Below are 17888 nucleotides of genomic sequence, written 5' to 3' on the forward strand. Positions count from 1 at the left end.
TACGGGTCGATACCTCTCTTTTATGGGAGGATGGTCTCCCGTGGGGATGTGGTGTTCTACCCCCTTGACTCGCCCGAAGTCTAACGGGTGTTTACTAAACACTCTCTCGTACTCTTGAACCACCCGATAGACTCCCTGTTTCTGGTGTGAGGGAGTGGAGTCAGTACCCAAATGTATTTGCTGACACCAGTCCTCCATTGTTTTCTTAGAGCCGTTACCTTCCTCCGGGGAAGATGGAGGCAAGGGTTCTACGGACTGTATGGAATCTTGATTGATGGTATACAATTTGGCTAGCGTGGCATACCGGGGCAGGTACACTTCCCTCTTCCCGATATTTATTATGCGAACGGGCACCCTCCCATGGCGTACATTGACCACCCTCCGTGCTGTCAAAATGGTGGGCCTACTGTCTGAGTAAACTGGTTCTACCATTGCCTGGTAATCTCTACCTCTCAGACCAATAGCTGCCCGGCACCAAATCATCATTTCACTTTTCGGGGGCATGGCAATAGGGAAAGGGTCACACATTCGCACGCTACCAATCTCACCACCGGAGAGTTCTAGCTGTTGCCGTCGCATCAGTGCCCGGATCTCTTTCTGGAGCACTCGCTGCTGGCCGGAGCTGGCGTTCTTGGCAACCTGCTGTAAAAGGAAAATCACCTCTGCAAGACAATTTTCAATTACATTAGTTCCTAGAGTTATCTTTGGGTGACTCTCGTGTTTGTCAATGTCTACAATGATCAGTCCCTGTGCTGCCAGTTCAACTCTACCAATTTTAATGGTCACCTCTTTAAATCCGATCTGTGGCACGGGCTGACCATTGCTGGCGATGATACTCAAGTCGTCGTCAGGGTAGCGGGTAATATCCGAGTCATTCCAGTACTGCTTGAAGAGCACGTACGGGATGGTGGTGACCTGTGATCCGGTGTCCAGTAGGGCACTCATAGGAATGCCATCCAGTACCACAGGCAAGACTGGACGTCCTCCCACATATTTGTCGCGCCAGTTCGATGGGCCTGATGATCTTTTTCCTAGGGGTTGGCCCTCTACCCTAGGTTGTGCCAGTTTAAAGGACAGTACCTTGCCATATGTCCGGGTTGATTGCAGCGGCGGCAGATGGGTCGTCCGTCCTCGTTGTATCGGTCGCTGGGTCTTCCTCTGGCCGGTGGGGTCCTCCTTGGTCGACGCCACGGGATGTCCTCCGGTCCGGATGCCAGCTGGATCTTCCCTGGAGTGGAAACCTGTAAAGACTGCACAGTTCGGGTTAGCGCAGCAACGCTTTTAGCTAACTCTTGGACCTGATGGTGCAGGTCTGGAGCCGGGTCATTGTTCAAAGCCTGCGCATCAGCTCCCACAGGCCCTGCCGACAAGGGCGCCGCCTCCTGGTGGTAAGTGGTAGTGGGGCGTCTGTGGGTCACAACGCCACCTGGTGCCGGTTCTCGAAGCACCCGGATGGCTCTGTCCTTGAACTGTGCAAATCCCAGATGAGGGTCCTGTAAGGCCATTGCCCGCAACTGGGTTCGGTGGGCATTGCAATATAAACCCTCTATAAATTGTTCAGTCAACAGCCTGTCCTCGTCTCCCACGCCATCAGGGTCGGTCTGCTTAATGGCTCTCAGGGCCTCTTGTAGGTTTAGGGCATAGTCCCTTATACTCTCATGTGCCCGCTGTTTGCACCCGTAGAATCTAAGCTTGATCTCGGCTGAGGTGCGGGTATCAAAGGTGTCCCTCAGCCGGGTTAGTATCCCTGCGACAGTCCTCCCCCCAGGTGGCCAGGACTTTACCTCCCTTTGGGCTGCCCCGGTTAATTGGGCCACCAGGATGCTCACTTTTTGCTCTTCTGTGAGGGGGTACACCTGGAAGAGGCTATCCAGTTTTTCTCTAAAGTCCTGCAGGGTATGTGACTCCCCTGAGTACTGGGGTAGCCAGGCTGCCCCCGGGATATAGGGCATGGTGAAAGGCATGACCGCAACAGCGGTGGCGCTGGCGGGGGTTGAAGCGGTGAAGCTCTCCTCCGTATCCGACATCCTTCTCCCCCCTAGTGGACCGTGGCCTACCTTGCGATGATCCTCTTCCGTAGGCCGCGGCTCCGCAGTGGATCGTCAGGGTTGAGGACCTTCCGTCGCGCTCCTGTGACGTCGGCGTCTGCTGGGCTCCTTCCAGGACCTTACGCAACGTCCGGACGTGAGGCGGGGCTTCAGTTCTCGCGCGCTTTCGGAGTCCACGCCCATCTTCTTCCCGCGCGGCGTCCTCAAGATGGCGTCCAACGGCGGGAAAACTCCACGGATGGCGGGAAGAAGGCCGAAGATGGCGCCGGATGGCGGGAAAACTCCACCGACGGCGGGAAGAAAGCGGAAGATGGCGCCGGATGACGGGAATCTTCACCACGGGTAAGTTTTCACAGTCTTTTTCAGGCACGCAGTACCCGGTGGTTGCGGGCACGAAATCCTGCCGACTACGCCAAAAGTTGACGCGCCCCTGGGCCTGCTGCTTCGCGCGGCATCGCGCGCACGGGGGAGCTTACCCGGATCCGGATCAGATGGGGGTAGTAGTCCCGTGGCGGTGACCCGGTCCGTGCCCAGGGAGTCAAACTGAGTGGCTGGCAGTCTTGGTAGTTGTTGTTGCTGTGTCGGCTACGCCACCCGTTGATTTGCGGTCACAAGGCCGCCGCTGCAGAACAGTCCGCTGAGGCCGGTAGTATGGGTGCAGCGATGGTGGTATAACCCCCAACGGGAGGGGTATGGCCTCAGGGCAGCTAACGTGGATGATGGGGGTAGCAGGAACCACTCGGAGACGGTACGGTGTAGTTCAGGGTCTTTACTGGTGACAAAGATAGACCCTCCCGGAGTACTGGCTAGCGATTGGGGCCTGGTCAGTCCTTGAGCAGATGGGATCTCCCCTGGCCAGGCGGAGTTGTAGGCCTCCCAAACTAACTGTACTCTTCTGGCTACCTTGCTAGAGGCGGGTATAAGTAGCCCACGTCCCTGAGTGTACCGTGTGGTGCTCACCCGTATGGCCGGTGACTCGGGGCCTTCTAGTAGCTTCCGCTCCACGACGGCGGTGCTGGTCCCATGCGTGTGACCGTGCCTTCGGGTTTCTTGGCCAGAGGACCTGGAATCCCCTGCCTGATGGATTCTGCTGCTGGGTAGGAGTTAGTCCCCACAGCCTCGGACTCCGGGTCCGGTAAGAAATCTTCTCAGTCAGGGCGAGCTCTGCAGCTGCCAGCCCCTGACTCCTTGTAGCACTGCTCCCACAGAGCTCCTGTTGTTTCTTCCTATGCTGCTTCTCTTCTCTACTTCTTCTCTACTCACTCACCCTGCCTCAGCCCTAGGTTTATATAGGGGAAGTTCTTCCCCTCCCAGGACTGGGCAGGAGGTGTGGCATGCATAGGATCCCTGACCAAGAGACCTCCCACCTGCTCTCAGACGTAATATCTCTATCACTGTGGCAACCAGACCCCTGGGGTGTCACATATGTACATCAGCCCTAGTGTATCCTACTGTATATGATGTATATACTCTACATTAGCCCTAGTGTATCCTACTGTATATGATGTATATACTCTACATCAGCCCTAGTGTATCCTATATTATGTATATACTGTACATCAGCACCAGTATATCCTATATGATGTATATACATCAGCCCTAATGTATCCTATATGATGTATATACATCAGCCCCAGTGTATCCTATTTGATGTACAGTACAGACCAAAAGTTTGGACACACCTTCTTATTTAAAGATTTTTCTGTGTTTTCTTGGCTATCAAAATTGTACATTCACACTGAAGGCATCAAAACTATGAATTAACACATGTGGAATTATATACTTAACAAAAAAGTGTGAAACAACTGAAAATATGTCTTATATTCTAGCTTCTTCAAAGTAGCCACCTTTTACTTTGATAACTGCTTTGCACACTCTTGGCATTCTCTTGATGAGCTGCAAGAGGTAGTCACCGGAAATGGTCTTCCAACAATCTTGAAGGAGTTCCCAGAGATGCTTAGCACTTGTTGGCCCTTTTGCCTTCACTCTGCGGTCCAGCTCACCCCAAACCATCTCGATTGGGTTCAGGTCTGGTGACTGTGGAGGCCAGGTCATCTGGCGTAGCACCCCATCGCTCTCCTTCTTCGTCAAATAGCCCTTACACAGCCTGGAGATGTGTTTGGGGTCATTGTCCTGTTGAAAAATCAATGATGGTCCAACTAAACTCAAACCGGATGGAATAGCATGCCGCTGCAAGATGCTGTGGTCGCCATGCTGGTTCAGTATGCCTTCAATTTTGAATAAATCCCCAACAGTGTCACCAGCAAAGCACCCCCACACCATCACACCTCCTCCTCCATGCTTCACGGTGGCAACCAGGCATGTAGAGTCCATCCATTCACCTTTTCTGCGTCGCACAAAGACATGGTGGTTGGAACCAAAGATCTCAAATTTGGACTCATCAGACCAAAGCACAGATTTCCACTGGTCTAATGTCCATTCCTTGTGTTCTTTAGCCAAAACAAGTCTCTTCTGCTTGTTGCCTGTCCTTAGCAGTGGTTTCCTAGCAGCTATTTTACCATGAAGGCCTGCTGCACAAAGTCTCCTCTTAACAGTTGTTGGAGAGATGTGTCTGCTGCTAGAACTCTGTGTGGTATTGACCTGGTCTCTAATCTGAGCTGCTGTTAACCTGCGATTTCTGAGGCTGGTGACTCGGATAAACTTATCCTCAGAAGCAGAGGTGACTCTTGGTCTTCCTTTCCTGGGGCGGTCCTCATGTGAGCAAGTTTCTTTGTAGCGCTTGATGGTTTTTGCAACTGCACTTGAGGACACTTTCAAAGTTTTCCCAATTTTTCAGACTGACTGACCTTCATTTCTTAAAGTAATGATGGCCACTTGTTTTTCTTTACATAGCTGCTTTTTTCTTGCCATAATACAAATTCTAACAGTCTATTCAGTAGGACTATCAGCTGTGTATGCACCAGACTTCTGCACAACACAACTGATTGTCCCAACCCCATTTATAATGCAAGAAATCCCACTTATTAAACCTGACAGGGCACACCTGTGAAGTGAAAACCATTTCCGGTGACTACCTCTTGAAGCTCATCAAGAGAATGCCAAGAGTGTGAAACACAGTCATCAAAGCAAAAGGTGGCTACTTTGAAGAACCTAGAATATAAGACATATTTTCAGCTGTTTCACACTTTTTTTGTTAAGTATATAATTCCACATGTGTTAATTCGTAGTTTTGATGCCTTCAGTGTGAATGTACAATTTTCATAGTCTTGAAAATACAGAAAAATCTTTAAATGAGGTGTGTCCAAACTTTTGGTCTGTACTGTATATACTGTACATTAGCATCAGTATATCCTATATGATGTATATACAACAGCCCTAATGTATCCTATATGATGTGTATACATCAGCCCCAGTGTATCCTATGTGATGTACATACTGTACATCACACCTGTATATTCTATATGATGTATATACATCAGCCCCAGTGTATCCTATATGATGTATATACATCAGCCCTAGTGTATCCTATATGATGTATATACTGTACATTAGCAGCCGTATATCCTTTAAGATGTACTATATATACAGTACATCAGCCCTAGTGTATCCTATATGATGTTTGTACATCAGCCCCAGTGTATCCTATATGATGTATATACTGTACATTAGCACCAGTATATCCTATATGATGTATATACATCAGCCCTAGTGTATCCTATATGATGTATATACATCAGCCCCAGTGTATCCTATATGATGTATATACTGTACATTAGCTCCAGTATATCCTATATGATGTATATACATCAGCCCTAGTGTATCCTATATGATGTATATACTGTACATTAGCACACGTATATCCTTTAAGATGTACTATATATACATCAGCCCTAGTGTATCCTATATGATGTTTGTACATCAGCATGTCACAAGGAGGTTTTCTCCAACATCACCAACTGTGATGGCGGCGTCCAAGTCTGTGGATTCCACAGATTCATATACTGCTCCTTGTAACTCCAAGCGGTGTTTGGTAACCCTTTCCTTTTTCCCTAGGTGTCTTTATATTACTTTGTTGCCTCTCGGGTTTTAGACTTTATATTCCTTTGTGTATTTCCCTGAGAGCGTGTTGTGTGACTGTGCTTCAGTTCTGTCCTATCTTGTTTTGTATTCCCCCCATACACTGTACAAACTAGTGCTGCTTAGGAGCATAGTAAGGAACGAGGCTCGGGCATCTCCACATTCAGGAGTAATCCTGGGAACAGAAATAGCTAGGGACCCCTAGCCTGAGGGTCAGAATAGGAGCACACGTGCTATCCCACAGTCACACCATGACACAGCCCCAGTGTATTCTATATGATGTATATATATCGGCCCCAGCGTATCCTATATGATCTATGTACATCGCTCCCAAGGTATCCTATATGATGCATATACACTGGCACAAGCGTATCCTATATGATGTATATACTTAGTCTCCAGCATATCCTATGTAATGTATGTACATCATCACCAGTGTATCCTACATGACGTATATACATCAGCCCCAGTGTATCTTACATTATGTATACTGATCAGCCCCAGCATCCTATATGATGTACAGGTGCATCTCACTAAATTAGAATGTCATCAAAAAGTTAATTTATTTCAGTTCTTCAATGCAAAAAGTGAAATTCATATATTATATAGAGTTATTACAAACAGAATGATCTATTTCAAGTGTTTATTTCTGTTAATGTTGATGATTATGGCTTACAGCCAATGAAAACACAAAAGTCATTATCTCAGTAAATGAGAATACTTTATAACAACAGCTTGAAAAATGTTTTTAAATTCCGAAATGTTGGCCTACTGAAATGTATGTTCAATAAATGCACTCAATACTTGGTCGGGGCTCCTTTTGCATCAATTACTGCATCAATGCGGCGTGGCATGGAGGCGATCAGCCTGTGGCACTGCTGAAGTGTTATGGAAGCCCAGGTTGCTTTGATAGCAGCCTTCAGCTTGTCTGCATTGTTGGGTCTGGTGTCTCATCTTCTTCTTGAAAATACCGCTTAGATTCTCTATAGGGTTAAGGTCAGGCGAGTTTGCATGATTTGCAACTGTTTGACAGCTTTATTACATGTGAGGAATGTGTAAGAAATAGACATTCCTCACATGTAATAAAGCTGTCAAACAGTTGCAAATCATGCACACGGGAGCGATTTAACCTTATCACCGAGCAGCTGTAAATACTCGGAGCTCGGCCCCAGCATACTCGGTCAGAACATACTCGCTCAACCCTACTTGGCACCTGTCCACACTGCCAAAAGTACCAATACCTGGTTTAAAAACAACAGTATCACTGTGCTTGATTGGCCAGCAAACTCGCCTGACCTTAACCCTATAGAGAATCTAAGCGGTATTAACCTTATCACCGAGCAGTTGTAAATACTCGGAGCTCGGCCTGAGCATACTCGGCGAAAGGGTTAGTAGAACATACTCGCTCAACACTAGTGCCAAGTCCTGCAGGAGAATGAAATTTCCATCTCCAAAAAGCTTGTCGGCAGAGGGAAGCATGAAGTGCTCTAAAATGTCCTGATAGACAGCTGCACTGACTTTGGTCTTGATAAAACACAGTGGACCTACACCAGCAGATGACATGGCTCCCCAAACCATCACTGATTGTGGAAACTTCACACTAGACCGCAAGCAGCTTGGATTGTGTGCCTCTCCACTCTTCCTCGAGACTCTGGGACCTTGATTTCCAAATGAAAATTGGAACTCTGGGACCTTGTGGAGTGTGTCAATGACTGCCTTCTGGACATCTGTCATGTCAGCAGTCTTCCCCATGATTGTGGAGCCTACTGAAACAGACTAAGGGACCTTTTTAAATGCGTAGGAAGCCTTTGCATGTGTTTTTTTTGTTAATTATTTTAATTCACTGAGATAATGCCTTTTGTGATTTCATTGGCTGTAAGCCATAATCATCAACATTAACAGAAATAAACACTTGAAATAGATCACTCTGTTTGTAATGACTCTATATAATATATGAGTTTCACTTTTTGTATTGAAGAACTGAAATAAATTAACTTCTTGATGATATTCTAATTTAGTGAGATGCACCTATATATACATCAGCCCCAGTGTATCCCATGTGATGTATATACATCGTCCCCAACGTATCCTATGTGATGTATATACATTGTCCCCAACGTATCCTATGTAATGTATATACATTGTCCCCAACGTATCCTATATGATGTATATACACAGGGGTTGATTAAGAGTAGCCAGGGCCCCAGGCAGTTTAAAAGGTGTGGCCCCCCCCAGGTACCGGATGTATCACGTGACATGTCACATGATCCCCTTTGATAGGTCATGTGATTGGTCATGTGATCAACACACAGATGTTCTGATCACATCTATAGACAGAGAATGAGGGAAAAAAAATTCCATAACATAGCACTATATATAGTAGAGCAGGGTGGGAGATTAATTTTCCCGAGGGGCCACATGAGAGATCGTGACTGTTATGGAGGCCGATCCAATAGGCTGAAATTAATTCTGCTCCATATTAATATTAACAAAATAATAAAAAAAAATTATATTAATTGTGTGACTTAATATTGAGCAGAATTAAGTATGCTGACATCCCTCTATATACAGTATGAGCCCCCGCATAGCTCCCTAGATACAGTATGAGCCACCGCATAGCCCCTCTCTATACAGTATGAGCCCCCAGATAGCCTCCTATATACAGTATGAGCCCCGCATAGCTCCCTAGATACAGTATGAGCCCCCGCACAGCCCTGTACATATAGTATGAGCCCCCACACAGCCCTCTACATACAGTATGAGCCCCCACATAGCCCTGTACATACAGTATGAGCCCACACACTGCCGCCTACATACAGTATGAGCCCCTACATAGTTACTTAGATACAAAATGAGTCTGCACATAGCCCCTATATACAGTAGGAGCCCGCACATAGCTCCCTATATACAGTGTGAGCCCGCACATAGCTTCTTATATACAATATGAGCCCGCACATAGCTCCCTATACACAGTATGAGCCCGCACATAGCTCCCTATATACAGTATGAGCCCGCACTTAGCTGCCTAGATACAATATGAGCCCCCGCAGAGCCCTGTACATATAGTATGAGCCAACACACTGCCACCTACATACAGTATGAGCCCCTACATAGTTACTTAGATACAATATGAGTCTGCACATAGCCCCTATATACAGTATGAGCCCGCACATAGCTTCCTATATACAGTATGAGCCTGCACATAGCTCCCTATATAAAGTATGAGCCCGCACATAGCTCCCTATATACAGTATGAGCCCTCACATAGCTCCCTTCTCTGATCGACTGTCGGTTCCACAGCAAGCTCAGAGAATGGTCGACTCCCACTCTGGGGGCGGCAAATTGCAGCTGCCTGGGAGACACCTCTGACCACAGCATGAGGTGGCCCGAAGGCACCCCCCTGACGGCTGTACCCAGGTCACATGCTCCTCCTTTTCCCCTAGGTACGGCCCTGTGGAGTCTATATGAGAATACATGACTATCTATAATATAATCAGGGATGTGTCCGTCTGTCCGAAGCCTCTATAGACTGTGCACACAATGCGTTTGCACAGTCTGGCTAGAGGCAGAAGAACACATCAGATGTTACAGGTGACAGGGAGGAGGACGAGGATAAAGGATTGTGATGCCGGAGATCACGGGGTGCGTAAACGCTGATTTCATACTGCCATCTTCGGCGCCATTAGGACACATACCTTGATGTCCGGCGAGGTTGGAGGAGTGTGGCGTTGTGGTTCATGCATGCGCTGGTGCGAACTCCGGTGCCACACTCCTCCAGCCTTGCCGGTGTTCGAGGATGCGCTGCAAGGGAGAGGGGAAAAGGCGAGTAGGAGTGTTGTTTTTTTTTTGTATGGATGGAAGAACATCAGAGCAGACAAGATGGAGGAGCATATACCAGGAAGGGGGATCAGGATGGGGAGGGAGCATATACCAGGATGGAGAGGGAGCATATACCAGGATGGGGGAGCATTCGGTTTTAGTAATGGGGTCTGGCCCGGCGCCGGTTCAGTCATTACTTTGAGTATACAGAGCAACCGCTGTAATCCTGGCCCTGACTGACAGCCGGTCTCAATGTAGAGTCAGTGTCAGTCAGGGACGGGGGCTCGGTTGCAGAGGACGCTGTGGATACTCAGAGTGGTGACCGAACCGGCACTGCCCTCATGACTGAAGCTGAATGCTGGCGAGGAGAATAAAGATCATTTTCTCCCCACTGCATTCAGCTACTGGGCAGTATAATAACGCTGTTTGCCTGAACGCAGGTTAATAGCGTTATTTCAGATGAAAGGATCCCTTTAATTTTGTAGCACATTGCTTCAATGAAGTGGAGCCGGAGTCAGTGCATGCGCTTACCACGCTATCCAGCGCCATTTTATTGAAGATACTGTTTATGAGAATTCGCAGACACAGTGTCTTAAAAAAAATGGCGCCAGAAATGTATCACTAAAAATGCTTGTGACCCGGGTGTAGAACGGGTTCAATAGCTAGTATAATATACCGTGATACAGACATTAGATGTTATACTATACACATTGTTATATCCCATCTGATGTCTGTACCACAGTATACCATACACTAATCTGTTTACTGGATGTGACATTTTGTACAGGGATATAGACTGTACTGATCACACCTGCCTACAGGACCTCACATATCATATATGGATCAGTACATTATGTGATGTCCTGCAGGTTCAGGGTTGATCAGTCAGTGCAGGATCCTCTATGCAATGTCTGTGGTCGCTCTGCTGGGGCTCAGTGGGATTTATTACAGGACTCTGAATTTTCCTGCAGATCTGGTGATGCTGGAGCCGATGACCCAGAGTGACCTGATCTGCAGCAAAGGTGAAAGTCCTGCAATAACTTATACAGAGCCCTATCAGAGCGGCCGCTGAACTGACACTATGGAATCTTATGCAAATGTAGCGCCCCAAGGGTTCGGCCGCTACAGGGGTATTGCACCTCAGCCCAGAGGTGTGATATTCCACTCCCAGGTAAGGATGGAGTGTGGACCAGGGCTCAGTTAGCTGCATATGTAGCACCCTGAGGATTCGGCTGCTACAGGGGTATTGCACCTCAACCCAGAGGTGTGATATTCCACTCCCGGGTAAGGAAGGAGTGTGAAACTGAGCTCGGTAGGCTGCATGCACTACACACATCCCATTTCCGAGGAACAGACCGACGGTACTCCCACTTAGAAATGTGCAGGTACGACCGAGTCTGTTCCTGGCTGGAGTGGGAGGGGGGTGGTACATCCCAAGTAGTGTAGGGGCAGATAGGGGGAGCAGCCTGGGTAAAGATAGGAGCTCATTGGGTGCTGGTCACCTGAGCTCACACATAGAGGGTGTATATAAGGTGGGCACCAACTAAGAACAGGGTCAGTTGCAGAGAGGAAGTCAGCGAGCGGAGGAGAAGAGAGACCCAGAGTGAGAGAGGAGAGAGAGAGGCCCAGAGGGGGAAACAGAAGAAAAGGACTCCAAGAACCCAACTTAAATCCCCGGGTGAAGAGTCGGCACAGGGTACCGGAACCCAAGCTGGTGGGGGCAAAAACACTCCCCAGCCAGAGACCGGAGACCGTGGGCAGCGTTTGCCACGGTCACCCACCACATCCACCACGAAGGCATACCACGTGGAGGGTCAGGGAACCCAAGGCCAAGGGTCTCCCAACAGAAGGCCCGAGGGAGCTGGACCTGGGTGGATCAATAGTGGGGACGGCCAGAGAAAGGACAGAAGGAGAGCTCAGGGTCACGCTCCGGACTTATTTGGGAGTTGGCTGGATCCAGAACCTGGTGGACGCAGCACGGCTCGGGAGGTCACTCGAAGCTGGAGTGACCAGAACATCAGCAGTGAGTAAACATCCTAAACTGCATAACCCGACTCTGTCTCTGATTGCCGTCTACACTGCATCACCACAACTCCCATCCTCTGCACCTGATCCCCCTGAGGCTATACCCCACCCGTTGGGGGTTATATCACCAAAGCTGCACCTACACCACCAGCCTCAGCGGACCCTGCTGCAGCGGCGGCCACAGTGACCGCAACACAACGGGTGGCGTAGTCGACATTAAGAACTTAGTAACATCTGTAGGACTGCCACATACAACTCAGTTTGACACCCTGGGCACGGACCGGGTCACAGCCACTCGGAAGACTACAACTCCCATCTGATCCGGCTCCGGATATTCCCCCTAAAGAATATGGCCCAGGGGGCGCGTCAACTTTGGCGTAGTCGGCAGGATTACGTGCCCGCAACACTCGGGTACTGCGTGCCTGAAGGAAAGTGCAAGTTTACCTCAAAAAGAAGTCTCCTGCCGGTTCCGGAGGGTCCTCGCCATCGGACCCCATCACCAGTCGATTCCCGCCGGTTGTCCGCCATTAACAGCTTTTTCCCGCCATCTGCAGAGTTTCCCGCCACTGGGAAGCGGTTCCCGCCATTTCCAAGGATTTCCCGCCTTGCCAGAGCGGACGCCATTATGGGCGTGCCAGAGGGTGGCGAGAGGCCACCTCCCATCGTGGGCCAGGACCGAAAATGGCGCCAAAAGTGGAAACCGCCCCCACCAACAGAGACTGTGATGCTAGAGGTGTCTGTCAGCGTGAAAGAACCGCCCCTGGAGCTGACAGTCACCAAGTGGCCCCGGGACCGCCCTCGAAGTGGGAGGAGACGAAAGGAGAGAGAAAAGATGGGTGCCGCCTGGAGCAGTCTGGAGCGAGCGCACCCGGAGGCAGGAAGCCTGGAGAAGAGTAGCAGAGAAGCTCACCCGGAGATGGCGAGAGAGCAGAGCAGCACCGGCCCGCTGGCCAGGAGCCTGCTGGAAGAAGAGCAGAGCAGCACCGACCCGTTGGTCAGGAGCCTGCTGGAAACCACGACCCCACTAGGCCTAGTGGAGGTCCTTGCACAGCTCCCCCGAGACCGGGAGTGTGCACAGACTGCCCTGGAGAGCCTCGCACGGAGGATGGCCCGGGTACAGCGAGAGACATTGGCGGAGTGGAGCCGAGAGATGGCCCAGCAAACCAAGACCCGGAGCACGCCAGCCAAGATGAGGAGACAGACCGCCTCTGAGGATGGCGCGGGAGGACCCAAGGCCGGAGACGGCGCCGAGAAGGGAGCCGAACGCATGGAGGCAGGTAAAGGGGACGTCTATACCCCAAACCGGGACACCGCTTACCTGCCCCAGCTCCCCGTCGCAGAGCCCGAAAGTCCCCCTGCTGTGCCCGAAAACGCCATGTCACCGACGCAGACTAGGCCCCAACCGGAAGCCGCCGTCGCGACCCCTGTGACACCATGCGCACCGACCCCGAGCGTGGCAAAACAGGAAGTAACACCAGCCTGGTCGCAGGGCCTAGAATTTCCGGGCGTCGCATCACCAACAGCGCCCCCTACCTCCGCGGAGCCTCCGGCCTGGCCGCAAGGCCAGATAGCCCAGGGCGCCGCCGTCCTAACGGTGCCCTTCACCTTCCAGGTGCCCCAGGCCTGGCCGCAAGGCCTGGGCAACCCGGGCGCCACCACCACCGCGCCCGCACCCGTAAAACCAAGGGTGCCGCGTCTGGGAGAGGACTTGTTTGCCCAGCACACGTGGCCGGACGGGCAGCCTTTCATCTGGCCCCAGGAATATTATGGACTGGAGCACCAGAGGAGAGTTGGGGCCATGTGTGCACCCCTGATTCCGGCTCCGAAGCCCGTGATAAGGATCTCGCCCCCGCTTGAAGAGACCCAATTTGAGTGGGACCCCACCGGAGAAGACCTAATGGGGTTCACTCAAGAAACCAGGGCAGCTGCAGCGGAGCGTGCTGAGTGTTGCCGACAGCAGCTCGAGGAGTTTGCGAGGGAGCGGAGAGAGAGACGGGTCCGGGAACAACAGGCCCAAATAAGGAGCGCCGAGCAGAAGAGCCGAACCAGGAGGGACCCCCGTGCAGCGCACAGTCCCCGCACCACCGGGACTGTAATTAAGTTCAATATGCAGCATGGGTGGGGCTTCATCAGAGACCACAACACCCCCGGCGACGTCTTTGTCACGCGCAGAGATGTGGAGTCCCATCTGCCGGAGGGGCACAGAGGTCGTGACCTTTATATCGGGGACGAGGTCACCTTTACCCGGCACAAGTGTGCCAAAGGACCTTACGCCCTCCATGTGCATCGCCTGACAGAGGAGGAGCTGCGATGTGAGGAGGAAGAGCAAGAGGATCCGGACGGGTCTGAAGCTGAGATCCCCAAAGAAGGAGCAGGAGGAAGACGTTGTTGAGTACAGCGGAGCAGGTGCTGTAAATAGTTACCCGATCGGGGTACAAAGAAACTGTTATAGCTAATATAGTCCCCGTTGGGACCAGCTGAGTGAACTGTTCACCCGTTTACCCTTTATCCCACAGGCTGAGGACTGTGAGCAGCCATTCCCTTTCCCTCCTTAACTGGCCGAGGACTGAGAGCGGCCATATCCCTGTATATAGTTGCGCGTCCTAAAGCGCCCCCTACCGGTTTTATAGGAAAACCATTTTTCTAGAAAGACTGTCGTACTTTGCCCGGTCAACAGTTGCCCAGTGACCGAAGGAGGAACAAGAGACGACGAGAATGTTTAATGCTGCTAATTTATATAATGTTTTATATGGTTTATATGTTTTATATGTTTATGAAAAATTTTGTATGTTTTGTGATGTTTTTGTCTTACAGCCCGAGGACGTGCTGTGATTTACCAGGGGGGAATGTAGCACCCTGAGGATTCGGCTGCTACAGGGGTATTGCACCTCAACCCAGAGGTGTGATATTCCACTCCCGGGTAAGGAAGGAGTGTGAAACTGAGCTCGGTAGGCTGCATGCACTACACACATCCCATTTCCGAGGAACAGACCGACGGTACTCCCACTTAGAAATGTGCAGGTACGACCGAGTCTGTTCCTGGCTGGAGTGGGAGGGGGGTGGTACATCCCAAGTAGTGTAGGGGCAGATAGGGGGAGCAGCCTGGGTAAAGATAGGAGCTCATTGGGTGCTGGTCACCTGAGCTCACACATAGAGGGTGTATATAAGGTGGGCACCAACTAAGAACAGGGTCAGTTGCAGAGAGGAAGTCAGCGAGCGGAGGAGAAGAGAGACCCAGAGTGAGAGAGGAGAGAGAGAGGCCCAGAGGGGGAAACAGAAGAAAAGGACTCCAAGAACCCAACTTAAATCCCCGGGTGAAGAGTCGGCACAGGGTACCGGAACCCAAGCTGGTGGGGGCAAAAACACTCCCCAGCCAGAGACCGGAGACCGTGGGCAGCGTTTGCCACGGTCACCCACCACATCCACCACGAAGGCATACCACGTGGAGGGTCAGGGAACCCAAGGCCAAGGGTCTCCCAACAGAAGGCCCGAGGGAGCTGGACCTGGGTGGATCAATAGTGGGGACGGCCAGAGAAAGGACAGAAGGAGAGCTCAGGGTCACGCTCCGGACTTATTTGGGAGTTGGCTGGATCCAGAACCTGGTGGACGCAGCACGGCTCGGGAGGTCACTCGAAGCTGGAGTGACCAGAACATCAGCAGTGAGTAAACATCCTAAACTGCATAACCCGACTCTGTCTCTGATTGCCGTCTACACTGCATCACCACAACTCCCATCCTCTGCACCTGATCCCCCTGAGGCTATACCCCACCCGTTGGGGGTTATATCACCAAAGCTGCACCTACACCACCAGCCTCAGCGGACCCTGCTGCAGCGGCGGCCACAGTGACCGCAACACAACGGGTGGCGTAGTCGACATTAAGAACTTAGTAACATCTGTAGGACTGCCACATACAACTCAGTTTGACACCCTGGGCACGGACCGGGTCACAGCCACTCGGAAGACTACAACTCCCATCTGATCCGGCTCCGGATATTCCCCCTAAAGAATATGGCCCAGGGGGCGCGTCACATACAGCACACACACCCCATTTCCGAGGGACAGCTCAACGGTGCTCCCACTAGACAGAAGTGCAGGCACAACCGACTATGTCCCTGCCTGGAGTGGGGAGGGGGGGTGGAACACCCAGTGCTGTAGGGGCAGATAGGGGTTGGTTCCTGAGCATAGGAAGGAGCCCATTGGTTGCTGGTCACCTGGGCTCATGGTCAGAGGGAGGTATAAAAGGTGGGCACCATCTTAGATCTTGGTTCGTTCAGTCAGAGGAGAAGACCGGGAGTGGAGGCTCTGTAGGAGCTCCACTCAGGAGCGGGCCTAGAGAGAGGCCGGAGAAGAGAGAGAGAGGAGGTGAAAGGGAGCTGTGATTAAGTCTCATCCCAGCTCCACGAGAAAGGAACAGAAAGGAACAGAGAAAGAGAAGGAGAGACAGAGAAACAGAAGGGCTCAGGAACAAGAAGGTGGAAGGGACCCTAAGAACCCACGAGAATCCAGGGTGAAGGGTCAGGCAGATTAAGGGTACCAGATCCCAAGTTGGTGGAGGAGAAACTACCCTCACCCAAAGACCAGTCGTCGTGATCATCTATTGGTGCGACACCTCATCAAACCTGCTAGGAAGGCGCCATATAGGACAGCGGAGGACGGGGCCCACGTTTAACCGCACAAGTCTGCGGCAGCTGGACAAAAGTGGGTCACTGGTGAGGCAGGCCAGAGAAAGGATTAAAGGGGGTCCTGTGCCATGCTCCTGAACTGCCTGGGAGTTGACCGAGCCCCACACCTGGTGGACGCAGCACGGCTCGGGCGGTCACTGCTGACAGAAGTGACCCGGAACAAATGAACTGTGAGTAAAGACCCTGGACTGTAACTTGTTGTCTGTGTGCTCCTTCGCGCCTCCAGCACTACCGGTACTGGGACTCTCACCACCATCACTCCCACCATCCACTACACTGCCCTGGGGCCGCACTCTTCCCGTGGGGAGTCACACCATCCCAGCTGCACACATCATCAGCCCCAGCGGACTGCCTTGCAGCGGCGGTTCCTAATAACCGCAATTCACGGGTGGCGTAGTCAGACATTATCTGAAGCACGTAGCAGACTACCATTGGTCTGACCACCCTGAGCCGCGGGACCGGGCCGCCACTACTACCCCCATCGTTCCCCTATCGCCCGGATCCGCGTGCCCCACGGCCCAGGGGGCAAGTCAGCTTTGGCGTAGTCGGCAGGATCTCGTGCCCACTAACCACGGGTACTGCGCGCCTGAAAAGAGACTGTTTCGTTGTACTAAAGATAGCGCCCGCCCTAGAAGAACGAGCGCCATAATGTGCGCGCCAAAAGACCACAGGAGGCCGCCTCCCATCGTGGGCCGGGTCCCAGAATGGCGCCAAAGAGGAAGCCCGCCCCCAACAACCATGAGCACGGCTGTGGAAATGCCCGTCAACGTGGGGGGGCTGCCCCTGAGAGTGATTGTCAGCAGAATGCCCCAGGACCACCCCCCATGGGGGCGGAAAGAGAAGAAAACTGCGGGGCAGGGGGTGGTCTGGATCAGTCCAGACAGACCGCACCCGGGGATGGACGCCCTCAGCAGCACCAGCCTCCTGGCCCGAAGCCTGCTGCAGGCCGAACCGCTCTGCAGCCTAGCAAAAGTCCTAGCGCAGCTCCCCAGAGACCCGGAGCGTGCACAAGCTGCACTGGAGGACCTGGAGCGGAGGATGGTCCGGGCGCAGCGGGGTGCACTCACTGAGTGCAGAGAGGAACTGGCCCGGCAGGTCGAGACCCACCAGCGACAGGCCTCAACCGCACCCCGGAGTTTGCCTGCCTCTGAGGACGGTGCAGGAGGAGAGAGGACCGGAGGCGACGCCGCGGAGGGAGCCACGAGGACTGAGGCAAGTGAAGGGGACGTCACCACCCCAAGCCCAGCAACCGCAAGCCTGCCCCAGCCTCCCAT

The sequence above is a fragment of the Phyllobates terribilis genome, unplaced genomic scaffold (assembly GCF_046119375.1).
Source record: "Phyllobates terribilis strain yellow unplaced genomic scaffold, ASM4611937v1 Scaffold_100__1_contigs__length_5926523, whole genome shotgun sequence".
NCBI classification, from domain to species: domain Eukaryota; kingdom Metazoa; phylum Chordata; class Amphibia; order Anura; family Dendrobatidae; genus Phyllobates; species Phyllobates terribilis.